At 41.7% G+C, this 24,310-nt stretch overlaps 1 protein-coding gene across 9 annotated transcripts in view; it reads left to right on the top strand.

Annotated features, from left to right (window-relative positions):
* The window catches only part of PACSIN2 (protein kinase C and casein kinase substrate in neurons 2), a 124,905-nt gene that overhangs the window by 4,669 nt on the left and 95,926 nt on the right, over nt 1-24,310 (top strand). Inside the window, exon 2 of one of the 9 annotated variants that reach the window (XM_034783338.1) lies at nt 838-914. The exons of 7 other annotated variants lie outside the window; for them this stretch is intronic. The gene's annotated coding sequence lies outside the window, so the exon portion shown is untranslated. Of the gene's footprint in view, nt 1-837; nt 915-11,552; nt 11,573-24,310 lie in introns of those variants that run through there. One more of the 9 variants, XM_034783376.1, reaches the window with a different exon arrangement.

Here is a 24,310-nt window from a genome sequence, read left to right as displayed (position 1 = left end):
AAACAAATTATTAGTTTGAGCTTAACTTGAAATCATGAGGAATTTCTTTTTGGCACATGAAGGGGAATAGATCAGTAAATCACAATACTGATGTACTTGTGTTCTGAGATACAGCTAAACACTGAATCTGTTTAGGTGGAACTGTGATTTTAATACTGTGCTGAAATGTATATGTTGTCTGGATGATTAACTCATCAGGATTGAGAAATTATTTTGATTGAAGTTGAACTTGAGAAGGCAGACAACCTACTGTGGGTATTCAATGAAATACAATTAGTTTAGGATCTGTTGTTAACGCAAAGGTCACCTTATCTTGACTCTCATTGTTCTTTTATCTGATATCCTGCAGGGAGACATGTTTGAAAAGAAAAGGTTGGGGTAGAATCAGGACAACAGGACAGAATTTCTGTGGTGCGTAAATGCAGAACCTCCCTTAGTATGCACTTAAAATAATTTGAGCAATTCTGTCTGCTTGATGAGCTATTGTCAGCTATTGCACATGGGCATAGTGTGATATTGAGTGGACAGGATGTGTCAATATTTGAGAAGGCACCCAGCCCTTATTGATAAACAGGTGTAGAAATATGTATGGATAAGAATTCAACAGTAAATAGTTGAGCTACATCTGAGGAAAAAATAAAATTTCTCTAAGGCTTTGTGATGATATTTGGTTCAACAGTTTAAATCATGCAAATATTTAAAAAATGTCCTGGCTCAGATACCACATTTGTGATCATGCTGGCAATTGAGAAAAGCATCTAAAGTCTCTTTGCTCTCTGCCCAATAGTAAAGGGGGAAAGAAAGTATGGTAACCTAGTTTATTATTCACTACTTCAGGAATGGAAAGGAAGCGAGCAGATGGAATGGAAAAAGCACCTCAAAGCACAGTTCCAATCCTATTTTACATGTAACAGGTCAGTGTTGAAACTAATTTCTCTTTTCAACATTCCTTTATGGGATATACTTACAGATTCATAACAAAGGAGAAACGGATTCCACAGGAATATGTGCAAAGTTCCTAGGTAATCAGTAATATTGTAAACTCCTTTTGGGGGGAAAAAAAAATGTTTAAAATCTTCTGACAGCAATCACTATCCATATACACCTCTACCTCGATATAACGCTGTCCTTGGGAGCCAAAAAATCTTACCGCATTATAGGTGAAAACGCGTTATATCGAACTTGCTTTGATCCACCGGAGTGCGCAGCCCCCCCCCCCGGAGCACTGCTTTACCGTGTTATATCCGAATTCGTGTTATATCGGGTGGCATTATATCGAGGTAGAGGTGTACCTGGGAATCATTTTGGACTCTAATTGCAAAGTATAAGATTCCTACAATCCTGAAATTGAATGAATGTGATGTTATTGTAATCTTCACTACAAAGTGATTTATTTGCAGTAACTTGATACTCATTGTGTCTATAGTATCATGTCTTTGATGTGATGGCAATAGCACAAACATCTGACTTATGAATTTGATTGACTTGTTTCTTTGTACCATGTTGACAGTGGGGTACTCTTCAAGGTCAACTTCACCAGGTGGAATTATCTTTCAAGATACTTATCTCATTCCATGCTGAGATGGCACTCTTGTTCCACAATAGTAGAAACCAGTTGTTTTTAACTGTAGGGACTGAGGATGGATCCCATTTACTTTATAAAAGACCCTCTGTTTAATCCTTGTGTATTAAAAAAATATTTTGAGAACATGGTCAGGTTTGTGGCATTTAAACACACACAGATACCTTGACAAATGAAAAAAAAATCAAGCAGTTAATTGCCCTTCAAAGGAAGTTTAACCTCCTAGAATGTGAGATGTGGAGTATGTCTGCAGCTGAAGACCCTTCTGGCCCAAGCAGTTAGCTAATATTCCCCACTTTGCCCAGGTAGTTTCCATTAGGATAACAAATTGATGAGTTGGGTATATTCTTTGCTGCAATTCTATTTATTTGCAAAAAAATAGAAACAAAATCCTGTTTCTCCTAAAACAATAGAAGCACACAGCAGGCAGTTTCCTTGCTCACAATTTCCAGCCTTGCCTCTCCGAGTTCTTTGCCCTGAGGAACTCTGTCTCTCTGCTCCTTCTCAGGGTTATGCTCGCAACTGCTTCTCTCACTTTCAGCTGTTTTGCAAGCTGTGTGAGAGAGAAGTAAACAGTTCCTTATTCCCTGTATTTGCAATCAAGGAACTTCTTGGCTCACATGGCTTAGCTTCTTATCAGGCCTTGCCATGTGGCCCATTACTTTGGATGGTGGCCCCTGTTACCAGTTACAACTGTATAAAAGGGGCTTAATTGCTCCTTCTGCTTCACCTGAAAGATGGCTGATTAGCACATCCAGCAGCTTTAATCAGGTCTGTGATTATCTGTAGATGAGACCTGCAGTTAACACCTTCCAGCATAACTATATGTTAGAGGCTGCAGATAATGTTCTCTACCAATAGGTTAGAAGAATGGACATCTCTTGCAGAGTAGAAAGCATGTCATCCTATCACCTAGAAATTCATTTTCTTACAAAAACAAACAAAAAAACTTAGATCTGAGTTTGCTTTAATTTTTGAATTATTATGCATTTATTGGGTCTTCACTGAATTGAAATGCATAACACCATATAATAGGTCAAAAGTTGTTAAAACTCTGTACTGTGAACTAAAAGGATGCTGAGAATAGTTCAGATCCAAAACTCACAAAACTGACGGCATGCAAAACCTATTGTACTCATGGAACCCTGCAGTATTCTACTAATGCTTGAGAACCAGAAACTGGAACTGACAAATGATTTTTCCTCCCCACTCCCCAGCTGAATGAAATTTGAAGTATAAAGGAAAAAAGCCTTCAACAGTTTCTTGCTAAAAATCTTTAGTTGTAAAGAGCTGTGTGCATGTATGTGTTTACAGCGAAGTATTCTTGGCTTGTGTATCTTACAAATGCTATGCATTAAAGTAAACACTAAACAGTCTATGAAGGCACCCTAGCAGCTGCACAAGTAAAATTGCACTGAGATTTCAGTTAAAGCCAGATTAAAATTCTTCTATTTTACTATTTTTAATCATTAACAGTTGGAGGCTATATTCAAGCCTACCAATGCGAAGGACAGTTCTTTGAGCACTGGTCTCTATGTGTATTGCACTCATGGATATGGATGAGCCTGAGACTGGAGACTTGTAGCAAGTAGTATCTGTTGATCTGCGCCTATCCAGTTGCCATTCTTGTCCTCTGAACTGAGGGCATAAATGACGGTGTGGGCCAGTGCCTTTCCGGTTTCTTCACTACCGCATGGTTTGAGTCGAAATCACCTGAATCCTTTACAATCCTCCTCTATTACAGAAACTGTAAATATACATAGTTTTTAGTAAGATTAGACTTAGTGTTTTTTGTATAGAGTTGTCTAGTCCCGTTCTGCCTTGGGAAGATTCTCTCCACAAATAAGGGCTATACCCAGATTCCTGGAGTTTAAGAATGGTATATCCTGCTCTATGAGCGATGAACACCAATACTGTCTTGGGGAGGCTCACGTTGCTGCCAGTTTCAGCGTATGCCGTTCCTTCCCTCCCTGAACTCATGAGGGATTAAGAGCTCCATGTACAGAAACACCCCGTGGAGATAAGGCCATGAGACTCCAGTCAGATCCAGGCTGAGGAGACTGTCTTCGTGCAGCAACCTCAAATACTGAGCAGTGTTTCTCTTCGAGCATGAGTTCTGGAGCAGAGACAAAAACCATCAAACCTCAGAAACCCTCTCAGAAGAGTATGGACTATGAACATAAGTATAAGGAAAAATCACCATTCCGAACTGCCTCTGAGAGAGGATTCCACCCCATCTTGGTCCAAGTTGGCTGAGTCCTTGTATATGGGCCCTAAAGGTCTAGGTCCATACAAATCTTTTGTCCGGGAAGGGAAGGCACGAAGGAAGAAGGATCAGATAGGCACCCTCCAGTTCCAACTGGGAGCTCCATGTTGGACTTCTGGTCTGTGGTTCCAGCACTTTGGGAACCTATGAATGCTAGATCATTGGACACACCAGATACACTAGTCCTGACCTCCAAGACTCCTTGAACTCTAGGAAGGACTGAAACCTTTACCTTACTGGAGGATATTTTTGCTTTACCCTTGTGACAGACTATACCACTATATTCATAGTTTTACAAGACTATTATAAATTTTATACCAAGTATGCCTTATGAAGTATCATTTGAAAACTCATGATTTACTGAAAATTATTGTCCTGATAAAATATATGTATAAACACTGTATGCAAATTTATAACATTGCTGTAACATGCTCCAAGTTCAGAAGAGCAGGCACAAACTACTTCCTCAGAAACAAAAGACAAACCAACTCCCAAGCCAGGTGTCAACAAAGTCAAGTGGATCATTACCTAATTAAATGGCCATTGTTTTTCAGGAAGAAGGGTGTAAGCAAGAACTACACTGGAGGTGGTGTTCGTGTGCCCCTCCATTTCTACCTCTCTCCCACCTACCCCCCCCCCCCCCGCTGTGCTGGAGATAATCCTCAAAGAGGGGAGAATGGTGTAAGAATAGAGAACACACACAACACAAATTACCTCTCTCCTCCATACTGTACCTTAAGAGACACTGAACAGGGGGAGGGGTCCTGGCCTGGTGAGAAAAAACTTTGCTTTGAATCCATTTAGCTTGCTAAATTAGGTGTTAGTTTGCATTTTATCTTATTTTCTTTGTTAACAATTCTGACTTTTATGCCTCATTACTTGTAATCATTTTATCTTTCTGTAGTTAATAAATTTGTTTTGTTGTTTTATCTAAGCCAGAGGTTCCCAAACTTATTTGGCCTACCGCCCCCTTTTCAGAAAAAAAATTACTCAGCGCCCCCCTGGAAATCTACCTTCTTTAAGCGAACAAACAGAAAGATGCAGTGACAAATTTGTGTTCTTTTATGTATCTATATTTCTACCTACGTCCTACAATATAGTAAAGAAAGATGTGTTATTAGAATATCGCCCACGACATCAGGTATACAGTGTTTTTTGCGTAAGATGGCAAAAGACAACCAAACTAAAATACTAATGAAACTAATAAACTGGGTTTTGTTCTTTGCTCAGCATTAGATATATGTATTTGATATTAAACTGTCAAATATCAAACTAAATTTATCTAAGAAATAATTTATTAAAAAATAATCAATATGCAATTAAAAATCAGTTAATAGTTTTAATTTAGTTTGCCCTTATTTAAATAATTGTTCCTTATTAACACACGCCTTATTTACCAATTAACACAGATGATTTGATAGATATAAATAAATGTTAATAGTTAACAGTTTTTTTACGATTTCATTCCCGTTTTCGTTAATATTGTAATAAAAAATATGACAAATATATTGACTGTACACTTCAAATAGTACACTTCAAAAACCGAAACAAGCCTGCTACGATTTTATTATTAGTAAGCACTAGAGACACAGAAACGTATGGTAGATATGTAAGAAAATGTATAAAAATACTCACGTGTAAATTGCTGTTTTATTGAAACAACAATTTGCTTTGTATGTGATCCGTAATCCGTAAAGATCGAAGGTATTGAATATGAATAAAAAAATTTAAATACTTATTGCACTATTGTTAACTGCTTTTTACACAATTAAGAAACAATCTAAATTAGATTTCATACATGTCGTCTATTTATAGTATCGTATTGTAAACAAGTCATTACACGCACATATTCCTGCCGATGCATGCTGGACTTCCCAACAATGCGCGACACGCTCGCCTGCCAACCCTTGCTTGTTAAGAGCTGTTGGCGGACTTGACACCTGATCGGTTATAATTTGTGAATTTATTTGGAAAATAAAGTAATCACTACAACTTTAACTCTATGTTACACAACAGATGAAACATGTACGAACGGTTTTTCAAAATTTTCTTATATTCTTTCTTTATGCTTCCACCGCCCCCTTATTTTTATTCAACGCCCCCCAATTGCACCCGAGGCTACTACTGCCCCCCTGGATCGTTCCAGCGCCCCCCAGGGGGCGGTATCCCCCACTTTGGGAACCTCTGATCTAAGCCATTGTATTTGGATTGAAGTGTTTAAGAACTGCCACTTGTGACAACAAGGTATGTGCATATCTTTTTCCATTGATGAAGTGACAGACTTTATATGAGCTTGCCTTGTCCAGCAGAGAGAGGGTGACCAGACGTCCCGATTTTATCGGGACTGTCCCGATATCGCCTTGTTTGTCCCGCGTCCCGACCGATGTGGGGTCGGGATACTGGACAAACAAAGAGATGCTCTGGAGCCTGGAAGTGCTCGCGCCCCCCCTCCCGCCCCAACTCCCCACTCTCCTCCCCCCATTGGCTCCCTCCCCGAATCCCCGCCTCTTCCCCAGGCTCACCATTCCTTCCTCCCTCCACAAGCACTGGAGGGAGGCCCGGGAGATGTAGGGGGAGTGCGGGGCCAGGGTGAGTGAGAGTCCGGCCTGGCCCCAAGCAGGCAGGACTCAGTCGGGCGGTAGGGAGAGTAGGGGGGCGGCCCGCAGGGCCAGGCGACAGCTGTTCTCCCCCCGGGCAGCGGGACTCGGGAGCAGCTGCTGCTGCAGCTCCCACTGCCGCGGGGGGAGGAAGCGGCCGATGGCCAAGCTTGGCGGCTGCGGCTCTGGCGCAAGGGTGGACCCCTTGAGCCTGTTCCCCTGCGGGACCCGAGCGGGACGGGGGGGGCTGGGGCCTACTCCGGGGCCGCCCTGGGATAGCACCAGCTGGGCAGCAGCCTAGACCCGACTGGCCAGGGGCTGGGCGCAGCGTGCGTGCTGCTGGGTCCCCGCAGCAGGCCTGGGCTTGGAGGGTTCGGGTCCGGGCGCCGCAGCTGCCGAGCTTGGCCATCGGCCGCTTCCTCCCCCCGCGGCAGTGGGAGCTGCAGCAGCGGCTGCTCCCGAGTCCCACTGCCCGGGCGGGGGGAAGAACAGCCACCGCCTGGCCCCGCGGGAAGCCCCCCTACTCTCCCTACCGCCCGACTGAGTCCTGCCTGCTCGGGGCCAGGCCGGACTTTCACTCACCCTGTCCCCGCACTTCCCCTGCGTCTCCCGGGCCTTCCTCCAGCGCTTGTGGAGGAAGGGTGGTTTTTTGTTTTAGCCCCGCCCCACCGCATCATGCGCCTTTCCCCCTCCTCCCCCCCTCCCCGTCCCGATATTTGACTTGGGTGATCTGGTCACCCTAAGCAGAGAGCTGGGCAGTACAAGATGCACATTTGGGAAGGTCTGGGACTGGGAGTTTGTTGGTATTGCCCTATATATAATTCATGAATGGCTGGTCAAAGCATTCATGTAATTCAGCTGGGAATGCATGCTAGAGGCTGTGTGAACTGGCAAGGAGTGGTTGTTGTCACAGCAAAGCAGTGTAAAGGGCACCCCAGATTGGAGAATTTACTTCCACAGAGGTTTCAGACTGTGGTGAACCTCATAATGTTCACCCCAGCGCTCCAATGAAGTCTTCTCAGATTCACAGGTCATATGGCAGTATGCACTTCTGTCACACAGTATGCCAGACTGCATCTTTGAACTTTGCAAGGGTGGTTGAGAAGTGTATCTGCCCAACAAGCATAGCATGGATCCGTTGGTTACTATCCCTCAAAGTCCTGTCTCTGACAGGGACCTTATGGTATCCATCGGCGGAGGGGTTTGTGGGTGACAGGGTCTAGTATCTATAGTATAGTATAATAGTTCTCTAAAGGTGTCTTGTAACATCTGCTGAAAGTTTGTCACACATCATAATAATTGCAAAGTGTACGTAGGGATAATATGTAAGGAGTTATACATGTATACTGAAAATGATGTTTTTAAGGTCTGTGAGTTGGGGCTGATTGCCAGAAGGTGAAAAGTGGGTTTCTTTCAGGCAGAAGATGCTTATCTACCTGTCTCGGTATATCTAGATTGAATATTGTACTCTTCACAATGAACACTTACTTACAGTCTGAGCAAAATGCTAATCAAATTATTGCAAAATCTTGAGAGGAGATTCTAGACAGGAAGAAGCAAGTAGCAGAGGGTTACCCTGTTTAAAAGTGAAGACAGTAGATCATTGGGGTGGAGAAGTACACCCTGTTATCCTTCACTAAGGGCACAAGCTGCCAGCTGGCTTGTCTTATGGATGGAGGGTCACAGCCAGTCTGGCTGTTCGATGTTGGGAGAGAAACTTTGGGCCAGCTAATCTTTTATGAGATGGAAATTTCTTTTTAAGTTTAGGCTCTAGAAAATGTTCCATTTTTTTAAGTAACCATTTGTTTCTATTAATTCTACTTCTTCTCAAATCTATTCTTTGTTAAATAAACTTCTACTGCTTACTATAAATATATCTAAGTGCTCTGTGTTGAGCAGAGTGGTGATCCTGAGGTGTAACTGGTAAACTGGTGCATACTGTTCCTTTGGGAGTAGATGATCTGGGAATTCTGAGTGTCCAGTGCATTGGGGATGGGCACTCCAGGGGATACTTGAAGGACTCAGTGGAGCGTGCCTAGTGTTAACTTGTAAAGAGAGAGCAGGGCCAGAAGAGGCATGGATGTTGGTGTTTGTGTTGCTGGAGGTTGGTGGTATAGGGAAATTGATCCATGGCAGGCTTCCTCATGTGAAGGGCAGATGGTAGTGAGGTGCCTAACAACCCTGGGTACCCCTGGAAAGTGTGTCAGTGTCCTCATCAAATGGAGGATGGATTCAACATAGGTGTGCAGTGGAATGTCTTTTCGAGTATTGCTACCAGTAGAGATTCTAGTTACAGATGCCTCCACCAAAGGCTGTGGAGTGTCACAGTTTAGGGTAACTACAGCTGTATTCCCCCTCTGTGGTCCAGCAAGGCACGCCCCTCTAGCTTCCTGGCTCTCAGCTGTCACCTTTCTTGGGCAGAGACTTGCATCTCTATCCTTCCTGCACAGTTCCCTGCCTACGCTGTAAATTTCCCAGCAAGTCAGACTGCACAAGCAGGCCTGCTTTACTGTCTCCTCAGAAGCTATAAACAGCATAATTGCACAGTTATAAGGTCTGACCCAGCTTTTCCTAAGCAAGCACATTCATTCTTAAAGTGAAAGCATTACAGAGAAAACATATTACAATAAAAAGAGATCCTACGCACATGCTAATAAGCTTATTAGAGATCTCCCCAACTCCGGTGGGAGTACTCCTTCAAACCCTACACAGGAGTTCTGTGGTTACAAGTTCATAACTCATTCTGCTCAGAAACAGAACCTCTATGCATAGCTTAGCTTCTCCTTTTATACAGCCTGGGTCTTTACCTACTCATGGTCTTCGCAGATCTATCAGTCAAAGGTCCATTTCTCAAGGTGAAGCTTCCAAAGGCTGAGTTTTGCATAACTGAGGGGGTACATTTGAGTATACCTTCCTCTAGAGATTTCCTGGAAAACCCACTTTACTTTAAAAGTTCATTCTTGTCTTGCACATTGTTTCACTAGTCCTCTTGAAGTTCATAATCTTCTTAGGGTTTACCTTAGTCATGTCTCCGCTCTAGAGCCATTATGTACAATCCCATAATACATAAATATTTACATTTTTAATATAATGAACTCCGAAGATACTTAAACTTAATTCAGTAAGAGTTGTCCAGGATATTGCATAAAAATTTCCATATCTGTCAGAGTGCATCTCAACCACTTCTGAATTCAAGGGAAATGGCCCACTCAGGAGACCTCACTACATGTAAATGTACTGGAATTCAGAGCAATTTTGCTGGTGTGCAGGATTTGACAATGTAAGTGTTTATGGACAGCATCACAGAGATTCATTACTTCAACAAGCAAAAGGGAGCCAAGTCCTCACCACTATGCCAGGAAGTCATACATCTCTGGAATTGGAATATTTGTCATCAGGGAGCATTGGTGGCCCTTCACCTTCCTGGCAAGTAGAATACCTTAGCAGACAGACTCAGCACTGAGTTATCTAAGAATCACCATTGATATCTTAAGAGCTCAGTCTTCCACAATGTCCTTTGCAGATGGGGGTGAATTTGTTTGCAACATGTCGCAGCAACAAATGCCAGAGGTTCTGCTCCAGAGAAGGCATGAGCCCTCAGAGGCCTTTCCCATTTTGTAGGCTCCTTGTCTGATGTATGTTGTCTTTACAATACCTGGGGTACCGAAGAAGCTGATGAAAGATGCCGGCTACATTATCATGGTCAGCCTGGTATGTACCAGACTCACATGGGCCAGTTTCTGTTTTCCAGTCTACTGAATGTTGATTAACAAGACTGATCATTTAGCTTGACCTGCTTCATCGAGTCTATCATACTGGCAGCTAGTTCCTTCACCCAGATCCGACATCTTTGCATTGGGCTGCCTGAATCCTGGCTGGATGACAGATGGAGAGAGAAGCTGTTCTGCTCCCTGACCAGTGGGAAAACTTACTTTAGTGGGATTTAACCTGGTTTTGACTGGACTGATGGATTTCTCCATGCAAGCCTGTGGCTACTACCTGGTTCTTTACTATCTTCATGAAAACAGCTTTTCAAATAGACATCACATCAACTAGAGAAGAGCGGGAGATCCAGACCCTAGTAACAAGGTAGCCTTGCATGCTCGTTCATAAGTTCTTTTAGAACTCACCCAAAGTTTCTATCCAAGGTAGCCACTTTTTTATTAGTCAGTATCTATTCATGCTCTGGTTTTCTTCACTAAATTCTTTTCACCCAGATAAAAATGCAAACGCCACATGCTAGATATTGAGAGAGATGTCTTTTGTTTAGAAAGGACCAAGCCATTCAGGTGCATGCCTACACTCCCATATTCTCTTGCTGTCCAAGTGGGTCTCGGACTGAATTAAGACTTGCTGATTTTTAGCTAAGAGCGAGACCCTGGACAAATTCAGACTCATTTCACTCGGGTTCAGGTGGCATCTGCAGCCTGTATGGGTGGCATCCCCATTGTTTCCCGTTCCCTGGAATCAGGCCAAGAAAGAACCACAAACAAAGGTTGAATTGAAGCAGTACTGAGGGCTGATTTATTGCTTGCTTCCCTTATTTGTGCAATTATACTCTCATACACACTCCAGCATACTGGTGACAGGCTGCAGACACAGGTGTCGCTTTTGATCTTAGGTGACTGAGACTGGCCAGGTTCCAGCTTCCCAGAGATTGAACTGGATATATATTAGGATTGTCTTAGATATGAACCATCATTACTTTACCACAAGGTTTGAGTAATGAATGCAAGAAAGGATAAAGTATATACACTTTATGAGGAATCACATAGTTGTTCTTTCACCTATACTAGGAAGAAAATAAAAATACTATATACAGAAACTGGAGATCGTTAGTCCCTGAATACACCTTTTTCAGAGACACTAGTTTCTGGCATCCTTGTTTGCAACATAAAGTGTTGCTAGCAATACCATACCATTCATTATATAAGGAAGATTACACTAAACTTAGTATGGCTTTCATATACTTCAATGAGGAGAGGATGGGAGTTTACTAGTACTAGAATGGTGATCTTACTGGATTTCATGTATCTTTTCCAGGAGAAAAAAGTGAAAGCTTTCACTGTGTCTTGAGGTAGCACTGAAACCCTTAAGAAGCTCTTGATGCTTGTCATACATTTAAAGGTACTCTTACTGTGGATGAGTGACTGTGGATGCACAACATTTATTTCACATTTTTTTTTAATATATAATGGATGAGGTATTACGTTTCTTGGTTTATTAGCCTTGAAGGACTTGGATTTCACCAAAGGTCTTGAACCATTTAACTGTATTTTCAGTTCAGTTGCATAATGTAGCTGTTAACTGAATTTCTACAAGTGGTGAATAAGTTTTTCCAGGATATTTTTTAAATGTCTTGTTTTGATGGGCTACTTTTTAGAAGAATGCTTTTTATAAGGTAGAAAAGATAGTTAATTCATGGAGCATTTGTCATGCTAGTTGTAGCAGAAATTCTTGCAATAAAGCATTTTTGAATTTGTAAACAATAAATCACTCTTATTTACTGTAGCAAAAAGAGACTGGTGGTAGAAATTTGGGAAAACGAGCATGTGCAATCAAAGTTCAATCTCATTGATTCAAAAATGACTTAGAGTTCCTGAACATATGCATATCTCTTTATACTTTCAGTACACTAGTTGTTGATTTGGGTGGTCTCTGCTCTTGTAACTGACAAGCAGTAAGTCAATCCAAAACTTTGGGACCATTCTTGGGTTCCTTTCCTGGCAGTTGTGATGACCTTCCCAAGTTTGTGTTCTTCTTTTAGTGGGGGACAGTTGCAGTAGTGGTGCTCCTTAGGGACTTTCTTTAGAAAAATGACTGGTTGGTGGGTCCCAGGGTCAGATATAAACAGTATTAGTACTGTATCCTTCCTCTACTGCAGTGTTTCCCAAACTGGGGTTTGCAAAATGTTACAGGGGGTTCTTGGGGGAAAAAATTCCCTAATGGTGGACAGCGCTGTCCCTAGGGACCCCGGGCAGCATGGGGCCAGAGCCCCTGGACTTCCAAGAGCTAAGCAGATCAAAGCAAGCATATCTATCGCACTGAGGAGATTTAAACTTCAAGACTCCTTATAAGAAATGGAAAGGAAGGTGAATATTTTTTGCTGTTTTTAAAATTAAATAGGCAGCTAGTATTGTTTTAAAAATTATTATAAAGAACAAGCTTAAGCTTTGTTGTAATGTGTGCTGTTTGCCTGGACTGCTCAAGACCTAAATGCTTGTGTAGAAGGAACTCTGAGTTGGCTTCTTAAATACCTTCATGCTATTTCACATCTGATACTCCTTGATGAAACATAGGAGCCTTGTCTTATAACAGGATTATTCAAAGTGATACAAGCTACGAAAGTAAGATCTTTGAAGAGTGTTGCCATTTTCATAATGTAATAAAATACTGTAAATAATAATAAATAGTGTGTAATAAGCATGTCATAAAAACAAATTTTATATTTCCAAGATGACTGCTTTTATAATTTATACTCAGGTAAAGGAGAAAATCCCTGGAAATATTCATTTTTAAGAGGGGGTTCACGAGACTTGATTTGTTAGTGAAAGGCTGTTAAAGTTTGGGAACCACTGCTCTACTGATAGCCTTTGCTATCAGGCTAGGTGTACTGAGAAAAATGGTTTTATTTCTGATCTCTTCTGACTTTTTTGTCTTTTTTTAAGTTAAAAGGGGCCTCTCAAGGTGATTGCAATTTTATATGCTAGTGCTTCTCCATCTTCAAACAAAATTAAATTCAGACATGGTGTAAATAGCTTTTAGTTGCTGAATTGCAGGATTAAGCATGGATTGGGAGTTGGAACGGAGTTATAGTCCCTGGTTCTGATATTAATTTGCTGTGTCCTTGCTGATGTGTAACCTCTCTGATTCTGTTTCACTAGCTGTAAAAATAGGAGTTGTTTTGTTTTTTTAAATCTCAGGGATGTTGTGAAGCTTAACTAAAGTCAGCAACTACACAACACTTTACTATTTGTGAGTGCCAGAGGTGGAATATTCTAGCTCCCAGTCATGGGTTTAATCCACTAGACTATGAAGCACCGCTACTCTCTCCCACCTACTTATTTAAAACTTACATATGAGTTTATGAATTTGTAATAGGATGGGGGATGCCAAGGCAATATTATGTAGAACTGTTACACTCCTCTTCTTCCTGCACTGATGCAGCTGTGCCACTGTAAGATTTCTAGTGTAGCTGCTCTAAACCGATGGGGGAGCTCTTCCATCAATTTAATTAATCCATCCCCAATGAGCGGCAGCAGCCGTGTTGGCAGGAAAAGCTCTCCTGCTGACATAGCGCTGTCCACACTGGTGCTTAGGTTGGTGTAGCTTCTGTCACTGAGGGGGGCTTATCCAAACCCCTGAGCAACAGAAGTTATACCGGCGTAAGTGGTAGTGTAGACATAGACTTAGTAAAACAAACAGCTTAATGTACACAGAAAACATTGTAAATAGTACTTTGGAACACTATGAATAATGTTTAAATAAAAACGATTAGTAAATATATATATATTTTCAATATAAGGTTGCAACATAACATTTCCTGTAGTTTAGCACACCTTCCCTTCTGATCTTCTCTTGGATGACTTCTCATCTTTTTCTGATGACCATAATGTGTAATGTATTTTATCTGGACTCTTTAGAGCTTAAGAAGAATGAGAGCATCTCAGTCTTTTCAAACTCTTCAGAAATCTATCAACAGGCAATCTGGGGATCTCCATAGATAGCAGCATTATAGCCCTTGGGTTAATAGCTGACTGGGTCCTCAATTCCTGGGGAAACAGATATCTGGAACATCTATCCAAAGTGTTATAGTTATTGGGATCATCATATAAACTACCCGTTTCCTGGCTCTCTAAGGCTCTTCACTCTACAGGGCACTATCTCCTCCCCATTAGGCCCAGCTAAGTCAGGCAAAAAGTTACCAAACTGTTGTCTCATTAAATGCTGCCCCATTCTCTCTCTTTAACTAAGACAAAATCCCAGTTTGAAACATTTAGCTATCAGCTAAATGTAAGTTCCATAGGCTCTGTAGCCTCTAGGGGAAACACATGCACCTCTCTCAGCTCTCCCTCTAGGTCCATAAACCACACTGTGATGGACCAAATATTTATCTTAAAGGAAAGCTTCCCTACTAAGGAAAGTTGGAATAACACACTCGCCTGTATCCAAACTGGTACAGAGATTGTGATCAAGCCCTCTCAGCAGTTACATCTCTTGGTCCTTTGTGGATCAGCCATTGAGTCCACAGGGCTGTCTTTATCTCCTATATTTATAATGTTTCCCCCTTGCACTCTGGCTTAACTCTTGGAGAATGACTGGGTGTTTGACCTGTCAAGTGGATTGCACACACCAAAATTTTCCTATATAGCTTCAGAAACAGTTCATGAGCATGATTAGTAATTGCCATGCCCTATTTCTTGATATTTCTGGGCCCTTTTAGGTGAGTTGCCCTGGTGTGTACTCTGCAGATGTGCAGACAGTATTTTAATTAAAATCTATACTATTTCCAACTGCTTCTCTCCCATTCTTTGGTCCAAACAAGGTCAAATGCTGCAGTGTAAAAGCACATGGGTTTCACTTGCTTCAGTGTAAATTTTAGCCCCTCTTTCCTCCACCCTATTCCTAGCAGCTTCAGGAGGTTTAAAAGAGCATGAAACCTAATATTTCACCAAATTTTCCTGATTTTTTTTTTTTTTTTTAAACAGCTTTACCTAGCTGTAGAGCGCTGATCAAGAGTACATCTCACTGTGTCAGAAATGGTCTGTAAGATTGCCAGGCTTCAATGAAAATCACAGGTTAGGTTGGAGAGGACCACTCTGTCTAGCAAGGACTCTACATAGTTTTCTCCAAATGCTTTTAGGTTTTTTTTGAGAACTGTAATAGCTATCTCAATAAAGAAACTGTATGCCCTTGCCATCAAAAAGTTTTTCTAATGTCCAAGGTACATATAGTCTCAACTTCATACTACCATGCTGTGGGAAATGACTCATGTTAGGGTTTGGCTGGCAGCTGCTGTTTGTCAGCTTAATGGGAGGGGAGAGCACCAGTCACTAAAATATTGCTAATTTTTGAATTCTGCATCTTACTATGCAGGTTTATTTCATCACTCTTTAATTTCCAAAAATTTTGAAGTTGTTTCAATGTGAATTTAATATTTCTTTATCTTGAATATAAGATTAATTAGCATGAAATTGCATCCTCCTAATAATTCCTTTCTATACCATCTTAATTTTTTTTCTTCCTGCCATCATATGAACACTGAGCACTTTTGAATTGACAACCTTCAGTATTTAACAGCTTGCTGATTTAGAATTCTTAGTTTTTATCCATCTTCTATGTCAGTCCATATGTTTGGTTATTGCTCTTCCATGCCAGCAGGTACAGTATATTGGGACTCTTCGATGATCATGCTTTGCATTTGGGGTGCTTACCAGTTACCAGAGTTCAGCTGCTTGTAGGCAGCAGATGGAGTATAAGTACCATTGTCAGAGGAGGAGAAAGGGGTAAACCAAAAGGAGAAAATCAAGCAGGCCTCATAGGCCTATGAAGATTTCTATGAAGAAGCAGCTGCATACCAGTGACTGTAGCACCTGAAGGCATTGACATTCTGTAGGTTCTCAGTCCCATGAGTAGAAGTCCTGCCCTCCCAGGTATACAACACGGCTAATTCTTTCAAGAACTCCAAGGCCAGGAAGCATCCACAATACTTGGCTTTTATTACACACAGATCATACCCCACACTGCCTGCAAAGTTTTGGAGGGTGTAGAAGACCAGGAGGGAGCTTTTGATTTAAAGAGAAGGTATTCAAGGTAATGCTGATATCATCTGTACTCCAGACTCTCTCTCAACTATGATGTGGTGGTTTGGTTCTGAGATTGCAAGGGGGAGGTCTGCTGAGGCTGGTAGACTTCTTTGCTCTCCTGGACCACCCGTCTATCCTTCCATCTCCTTTTTAAAAAAACAGGAGTACGTGTGGCACCTTAGAGACTAACAAATTTATTAGAGCATAAGCTTTCGTGGACTACAGCCCATTTCTTCGGATGCATATAGAGTGAAACATATATTGAGGAGATATATATACAGACATACAGAGAGCATGAACAGGTGGGAGCTGTTCTTTTTGCGGATACAGACTTACACGGCTGATACTCTGAAACCTCCTTTTTAAAGGCACCACTTCCCCTTGGATTACCAGTTGGTTCAGCATTGGCAGCCTCCACTAGCTCTGCCTAACCAAACGTAGACCTCTTTTGTAGCCAAAAGCTGGTTGCTTAATATCCCCTGCTCCAAAGTTTTCGTATACAAAATGGGAAAATGTGTACGTCAGTCTAATTACCTTTTAGATTAAATAAAGAAAAAGTTGTTTTTCAGAGAGCATAGTGTGTAACTTGCTTTGTCCCACTCCCCAATATCCTCTAACGTACAGACCTGTATTCTAGAAAACTAAATTCGGAGCAATTGTCTCCTGTCAGACAGATAACAGAACTGGGATCGTTGGACTCTGCAAACAGTAGGTTATTCTATAGAATTTACATAAAATATTTTAAAGAATTTCTTCAGTTCATGTGTTCAGATTTGAGATTATCTTGAAGTCTGTCAGGCTATCATATCTGTACTAGAGGGGGAAAGAATGCAAGGCATATATTCTATATATTTGTCACTCAATAGAAAGGATTTTACAGATCAGTGTTGTACTTAAAGAAGGTGTGAAATACTGAAAAGGGACTATAAATGTAAAGTCGTGTCAGTTGAAAAAAAATTAAATTGTTTCAAGTCCTACAATTACCCCCATCTGATTTATTTTTTTTACGTTCATTTTCCTGTTCAGAAGGTTTCTGTTCCCCGTTTTTGTAAAATATTTGCACAAATAGGGAACTGACACTGGAAAAACACAAATATGTTTTCCTCTGTCAGTTACAGTAATCTTGATGTTACTTGTAACAACTGTAGAAGTGGGAATTTGAAGAAGGGTAACATTTTCAAAAGTCTCTAAGTGACTTAGAAGTCTCTCTCTTGAAAATGGGTATTAAGCCCTAAATTTTGTATGGAATTTCTTAATCTTACACAGGGTCCAACATTTATGGTAGAATTTTTGGATATATGTAATTCCTTCACTGAATGCAGGATAAAAATTTGGGCTTTCTGGATCTACAGGGTTATTTGGCATTGCGGCACTTCTCTGAATATTGTCCAATATCAACAGCTGCTATCCAGCAGCCTATATGAAAAGTGAGTTTGCAGGGTTCAGTAGTTAAATACAGGGTCAATACCTTGGTGAGTTAGCCCATCCTACACTATTGTGCTGGGTGGGAGAGGGGTTAGAATTTTGCTGTCCTTGGACTCTGCTCTGGCAAGTGAGTGTCTGATGCACCCATTCTTTCCTATCTGCTGAAAGAGCTTTCTCTTCCTACCTCATAGTCTCCTGGCTATTTTGTGGTGGGTGGTGGGGTAACTCAGCTTATTCATAGGACCAGTGTTGGTGCTATATATAGCACAGTGATTGAGACATGTGCTTTGGTTTACAACTGGTATTCAGAACCCTGTGTGGATCTGTGAAACTGACAGTTTTAATACTTTTATTCTGGTAGGGCTTGAGAAAGCTGTGAGCAGCAGCAAAGGCACTGAAGTTACCATCCTGAGCCTGTAGACCAGGGGTGGGCAAACTTTTTGGCTTGAGGGCCACATCGGGGAATAAAAATTGTATGGCAGGTCATGAATGCTCACACTATTGGGGTTGGGGTGCGGGAGGGGGTGTGGGCTCTGATTGGGGGTGCAGGCTCTGAGGTGGGGCTGTGGATGAGGTGTTTGGGGTGTAGGAGGGTGCTCTGGGCTGGGACTGAGGGGTTCAAAGATCAGGGGTGCAGGTTCTGGTTGGGGGTGCTGGCTCTGGAATGAGGCTGGGGATGAGAGGTTTGGGGTGCAGGAGGGTGCTCTGTGCTGGGATTGAGGGGTTTGGAGGGCAGGAGGGGAATCAGGGCTGGGGCAGGGGTTAAGGCATGGGAAGAGGCTCGGGGCGCAGGCTCTAAGCTGCTTCTGGAAGCAGTGGCATGTCCCTTCTCTGGCTCCTAGGTGTGGAGTGGCCCGCAACCCTCAGAGTGGGGCCATGACACAGCTTCCAGGAGCCACGTGGTGCGGCCCCTGACCCGGCGCCCCAGCTGGAGGTTGTGGGCTGGCTTAAAACGGCTCGCGGGCCAGATTTGGCCCACCCCTGCTGTAGACATATGGCACTTCATCAGTTTACATTCAAAAGGTATTTTTAAAGGTGGCATGTAAATACCTTGAAATGCCGACTACAACAGTGTTCTCACTTTTAGGTGACATTGTAAACAAGAAGCGGGCAGCATTATCTCCTGCAAATGTAAACAAACTTGTTTGTCTGAGTGATTGGCTGAACAAGAAACAGGACTGAGTGGACTTGTAGACTCTAAAATTTTACATGGTTTTATTTTTGAATGCAGTTTTTTTTACATAATTCTATATTTGTAAGTTCAACTTTGATAAAGAGATTGCAGTACGGTACTTGTATTAGGTGAATTGAAAAATACTATTTCTTTTGTTTTTTTACAGTGCAATTTGAAAATGTAGAAAACATCCAAAAATATTTAAATAAATAGTATTCTATTGTTTAACAGTGCGATTAATCACGATTAATTTTTTTAATCGCTCAACACCTCTATAAAAATATGTTAAGGCTTAAACTTATTATCAAAACATTTAAATAAAAAATAAATATGCTGAATCCATGAGCCTCTGTCCAAAACTTTGAGTTAAGGGCTACTTTTCTATATAAAGAAAGAAGTTTTCCCCTGATTCTAACTTTTGAAGTCAACCTTTTATAAATCTGGCACAATAGGTCATGTATTGTATTAAGGACTTGATTCTGTGAGGAACCCAGGTGCTGTGCTACTGGGTGCAAGAGACTGGCAAAGTCATCACAGGTGTGGGGACCTAGCCTCTGACTCCAAGAAACACTATCACGTATCTCATCAGGATCATCCACTGAGCCCACCTGGGTGGTCTTACTCCTATTTTATAGTGTCTCCCTACCTGAGCTCTGATTGGCTCAGTTCTCAAATTATGAACATTTATGACTCCACCAACTGTGGAAACTTAGGTCTGGTCTGAACTACAGACCTATATTGGTATAACTAAGTTGTTCAGGGGTGTGAAAAATCCACAATCCCACCGTGTAGATGGTGCTATGTCGGTGGCAGACATAGCTACCACCTTTTCATAAATATTAACTATGCTAACAGGCGAGCTCTCTCCCATCGGCTTAAAGCATCTTTATTAAAGTGCTATCGCAACGCAGCTGCATCGGTGAAGCTGTGCTGATGCAGCATTTTAAGTGTAGACTTGCCCTTATCCTCCAGCTCATGGAAGAACACCTGAAGTTTGTATCCAAAACATTTAAGGTTGTTTTATTTAAAAAAACAAAAACCTATAAAATGTATATTTTGTGTGTTTAAATTGCAGTTACCATACTAATGCAGCTTGACATAAATCATGAGCAAACAGTTAATTATCTAGTTAAGTAAGCAATATATCATTCACCATTTTCTAACATACTAAAAAATACAATTAATAATCTGAAAATATTAAGCTATATAATTAAATATATGTAGTTATAGAGTACTCTCCTACGTAGCAAAAAGATATACCAAATCTAGGGTGAAGGCTCTATTTAGTTGTAAATCAACATGTTTTAATGCTTATATCAACCAATGAGAAATGTACCTTTCCATATATAAAATAACTGAAGTACAAACAGAAAAGTTGATTAAAACTGATCGTTTAAATGGTTTAAATCAAGGCTTTCCACCCTGACAACAACCTCTCTTTTGCCAGTGTTAGCAGATGTTAAACTGATTTCAATTTTTCATTTTATATTAAATGAATAGGCCATAAACTTTCATTTCTGGTAATGAGGGGGAAGGGGGTTTTTCCTGTCAAGTTTGGAAGATTTCCTTCATTTTGAATGTCCTGAGTCACAACCATTCTTATGGCTTTCAGAGTCCATCACTTCTGTTCCTTGACTGGTGGAGTAACTACTATTAAAGAAGCACAGCATTTCCTATTTTCCCAAATCTTACTGGTCCATGAAGCACGCAATGCAGTTCAACCCCAGTTCTTTGAAACTGTAGTGTATAGCATTGTTGCTGAGTTTTTTTGTAATATTCTGTGGCAGGGGCAGGTTACGAAAAAGTAAGTTTGATTTACTGCTATATAGCATACTGCATGTTCCAATGATTGGCAGTGATTGGGAAAGGGAGGGCAGTTATTTTCCCTTTCATAAAAAAAACCAAAAAACCCACCAGTACAATGAAATATAAATATCCCAAGGCACAAACATTAAACTATTGTCTTAAAATCTGAATGCCGTTAGCTTGACAAGTTCTTTTCATTAACTTCAGTTTTTAAATATTTGGGATTTGGTGAGATAGAACTGAGTTACTACGCTAAAAGTTAAAATGATCTCGGTTTAATTTTTTAACCAGTACAATACACTTTTATGGCTATCACATATCTTATTCAGTTGCTCTGCATTAGTGACAGGGCCACTGTTTTTTCAGAAATCAAAATTTGCTTTTGAAACAAATATCCCAAGGCGCATATTTTCTGTGCACTTCAAAATGTTAAATGTAGTACTTTTTATGGTGTTGTTGAAACAGTACATGAGCACTTGTAAAATAGGTGGTGGGAACTTGTATCACATTTGATGGACAATTATACAGGTATTTTAGGTATAAATCTAGGCTCAAGTTAAGTCCTAAACATTAACTAGTTTTATGGAATTGAATTGAGTTAATTCGGTTTGAGAACACTTGCATACACATGAAGTAATTCATTATAGTACACTAACTCTGCATTTATTGTGAACTCTGGAGTCCTCTTTTAAAGTAGCGAAGCAAAGTAGTCTGGTTTGTACATGTGCAAACAATGCTGCTGCCAACTACTCTGGCAATCTGCCAACGCCTATCCCATACTACTTTACGGTCAACCATCATTGACGTGTCTGTTTACCTGTGCATCCAGCCTTGTTCTGGGGTCAAGTTGATTGGATGCCCCCCTCTTGTTTATAAGCTAGCACACAGCCAGATTTTGTCCATTTGCTCCTGGATTCCATTTTGTTACAATAGCGGGGATAAACTCCAGATGCCCTACAACATGCCCTGAGCAGATGCTTGGAGCCATGCCAAGACCCTGGATCTAATTCCCATCTGGGGAAAAGCATCGGTGCCGGAAGCTCTTGTGGCCAACCACTGGAATAAAGACCTTCTTGTGGATAGTCCTAGGCAGATGTCTTTGAGGGGCCACAATCCGGGCGCCGAACTGTGCCAGATAGAGACCAAACAGCTCAGGAGCACCTACATTATAATGAAACACAAGAAAAAATCTGGCCGGGGATATGTAACCTGTCCATTTTTTGAGGAGCTGGACAGGATTTTATATAACTGCACAACCACCCAACCTAGGCAGCATTTACAGCCTGCTGGCTGCTGCTCCACCCCTTCCTTTCTACTCTTTGCGCCCACCTCCTCCCAGGATGACCAGCAAGTCTCATGTGGGGGATGATCACAAGGAGGCCAGCTAAGAGATCTCCTTGGAAAGCAAGGATCTGTCTAGGACTCAGGATCCTGATGCCAGACAGGTAGCACATGGCCCAATTTTGCCCTGCAGCAACCAACCCTGAGTCCCAGGCAGCAACCCAGACCGGGACTGAGGAGATTGATCCTATGGAGGGGACTACAGCATGTAAGTTTAATATTTTGAAAGTTATTTCTTAAGTTTTAATTTATTATGCTATACAGCCATGCTAGCTTCTGTTCTGGGAGCCCCAAGGCCGCAGCCATTGTAGGCAGCAGTGAGCTAGAAGTCTTCATCAGCCCATGCTGTCCATTCACCCACTCATTAACCTTTCAAAATGGTGGCTAATCTGATTGGGCTATTTGCCCCCATCTTTTGCTAAAGCTACTAGTAGGTACCATTTTCAGGGCCACACTGTGGAAACCACATGCCCATGTACTATTTTTCTTTCCCCTTCCCTCAGCTGTTCTGCTCAGCGACCACTACCACTGCTGTTCGCCATCTCAAAATGGTGGACAGCTGCAGCCTCTGCTCGACCCTCTCCCATGTCATATTCGAATGAGGAAAACATTCTTTTGAGTGAAATGCAAAAATGTATTGAGATGTGGTTACAGGAAAAAAAGGTTGGGTTGGTGTTCTCACTTTACGTGATGTAGAAATCAACGTTGCAGGCCTGTAAAGCTGCAGAGTATCTCCTCTGTAAATGCCCTGTGCAGAGGCTGCTCTAGGTGTAGAAAAGCTAAGAAGCTGCCTAGGTTGGCAGATTTCTGAGCAATTGTCTTGGGTGGGCATGCCATATTTGAGTGGCATGGCAACCCTGTGCACCAGGTTGCAATGCCACTCACTCAGAGTTGGCCTAGTTACTCCTCTGTCATGATGGGGCAGCTGGGCCAAATTTGAGCAGCATGTGGTAGGAGGGGAGAGGACTCTGAAGTGCTGCCAAAGGCAGCAGATTTTGTTGATCAGAATATGGCCCTGTAACATACATTCTTACAGATTGGTAACAGTGAATGCTTCAGGCTATCATTGCAGAGCTCTATATGTTTTTCTCTGCACTTTCAACATGTCTGCAGGGGAAATAAAGAAAAATCTAAGGCTGAGAATTTACTCAATTTTTATTGGCGATTATGAGGAATAGCTGCATGACCATCCCCACAAGTGTACCTTGTGACTCCCCTTCACTCCTGCAGCACTTCTGGATTGGGGGAACATTTTGGTGAATAACTTCAGTGTATCTCGCTGGTCTGCCCTTTGCCTTTTTGTATAAGGCCATTCTCTGCCTCCCACTTACTTTTTCAGTGTAATGTCATCCTAAAGGGGCTGTAGAGAGGATTACTATGTAGCTCAACCCCAGAGTAATGCCCCTAAACCCTCTGACACCATATAACTATATATAAGGGGCAAAGCTGCAAAGCCAGACTGGGAACATAATTCCCAACCCTGTCCCCAGACTGGAAACTTAATTCCCAACCCCACGCAGCTTTCAAGACACAATGGCAAAGCTGTGCAACCGATACTGCACAGAAAAAAATCCCTGTGCATGTACTGTTTAACATCTCCAAGGTTCTCCCAAGACTGGGAAGAATCTCAGGTAAAGCCAGAAATGCATGTAAAAAAATACTATTATACTCTCCCTAGAATATGAACAATAACAACTTGTCATTTTTTTAAATACCTCTGCACCTGCACTGGCCAGACCTGCAAGTACACACCCTTATTAATGGCTGAGCAGCTGTGAAACCTGAGGGGGAGAAAATGGAAAATTTTCAATGAAATGTTCATGGACATGATTACATAGCCCTAAAAAAAACCCCAAAATGTGTAGAGGTGGAGGTAGTATCTGAGGATTGAGAGGAATCCAGAAAGGAGCTTTCCAGGGAGATCATTGCTGTGGTGAAGGACAGCATGGTAGTTGTCAGGAAAGGGCATTGCCATAGCCAAAGATAGTATGGAAAAAGAGGATTCAGAGAGAACTCCTGGAGGCAATACAAAACCAATATGCCCTGTTGCAGTGCACTATTAAGGCAGTAGGCAATGTAGCATTGCACACCAATCCCCAGCTATGTTATGTAGCCCCTGGACAATACATGCTGCTGGGAACAACAGTAACTATTTCCCACTGTTGCACTGCTCCCAGATCCCAGTTCAGGGAACAGTTGTATCTGGGACCCCATCGCTTTTGAGCTGCCTTATTGCCTCATGTAACTTTGGACCTCAGCATTCCATGCCAGAAGTTCCACGAACCAGAAGAGGCAGAGCCAAGACATATACAG

The sequence above is a fragment of the Trachemys scripta genome, chromosome 1 (assembly GCF_013100865.1).
Source record: "Trachemys scripta elegans isolate TJP31775 chromosome 1, CAS_Tse_1.0, whole genome shotgun sequence".
NCBI lineage: Eukaryota > Metazoa > Chordata > Testudines > Emydidae > Trachemys > Trachemys scripta.
The sequence above is the reverse complement of the archived record's forward strand: the minus strand, read 5'-3'. Positions and strand labels throughout refer to the sequence as shown.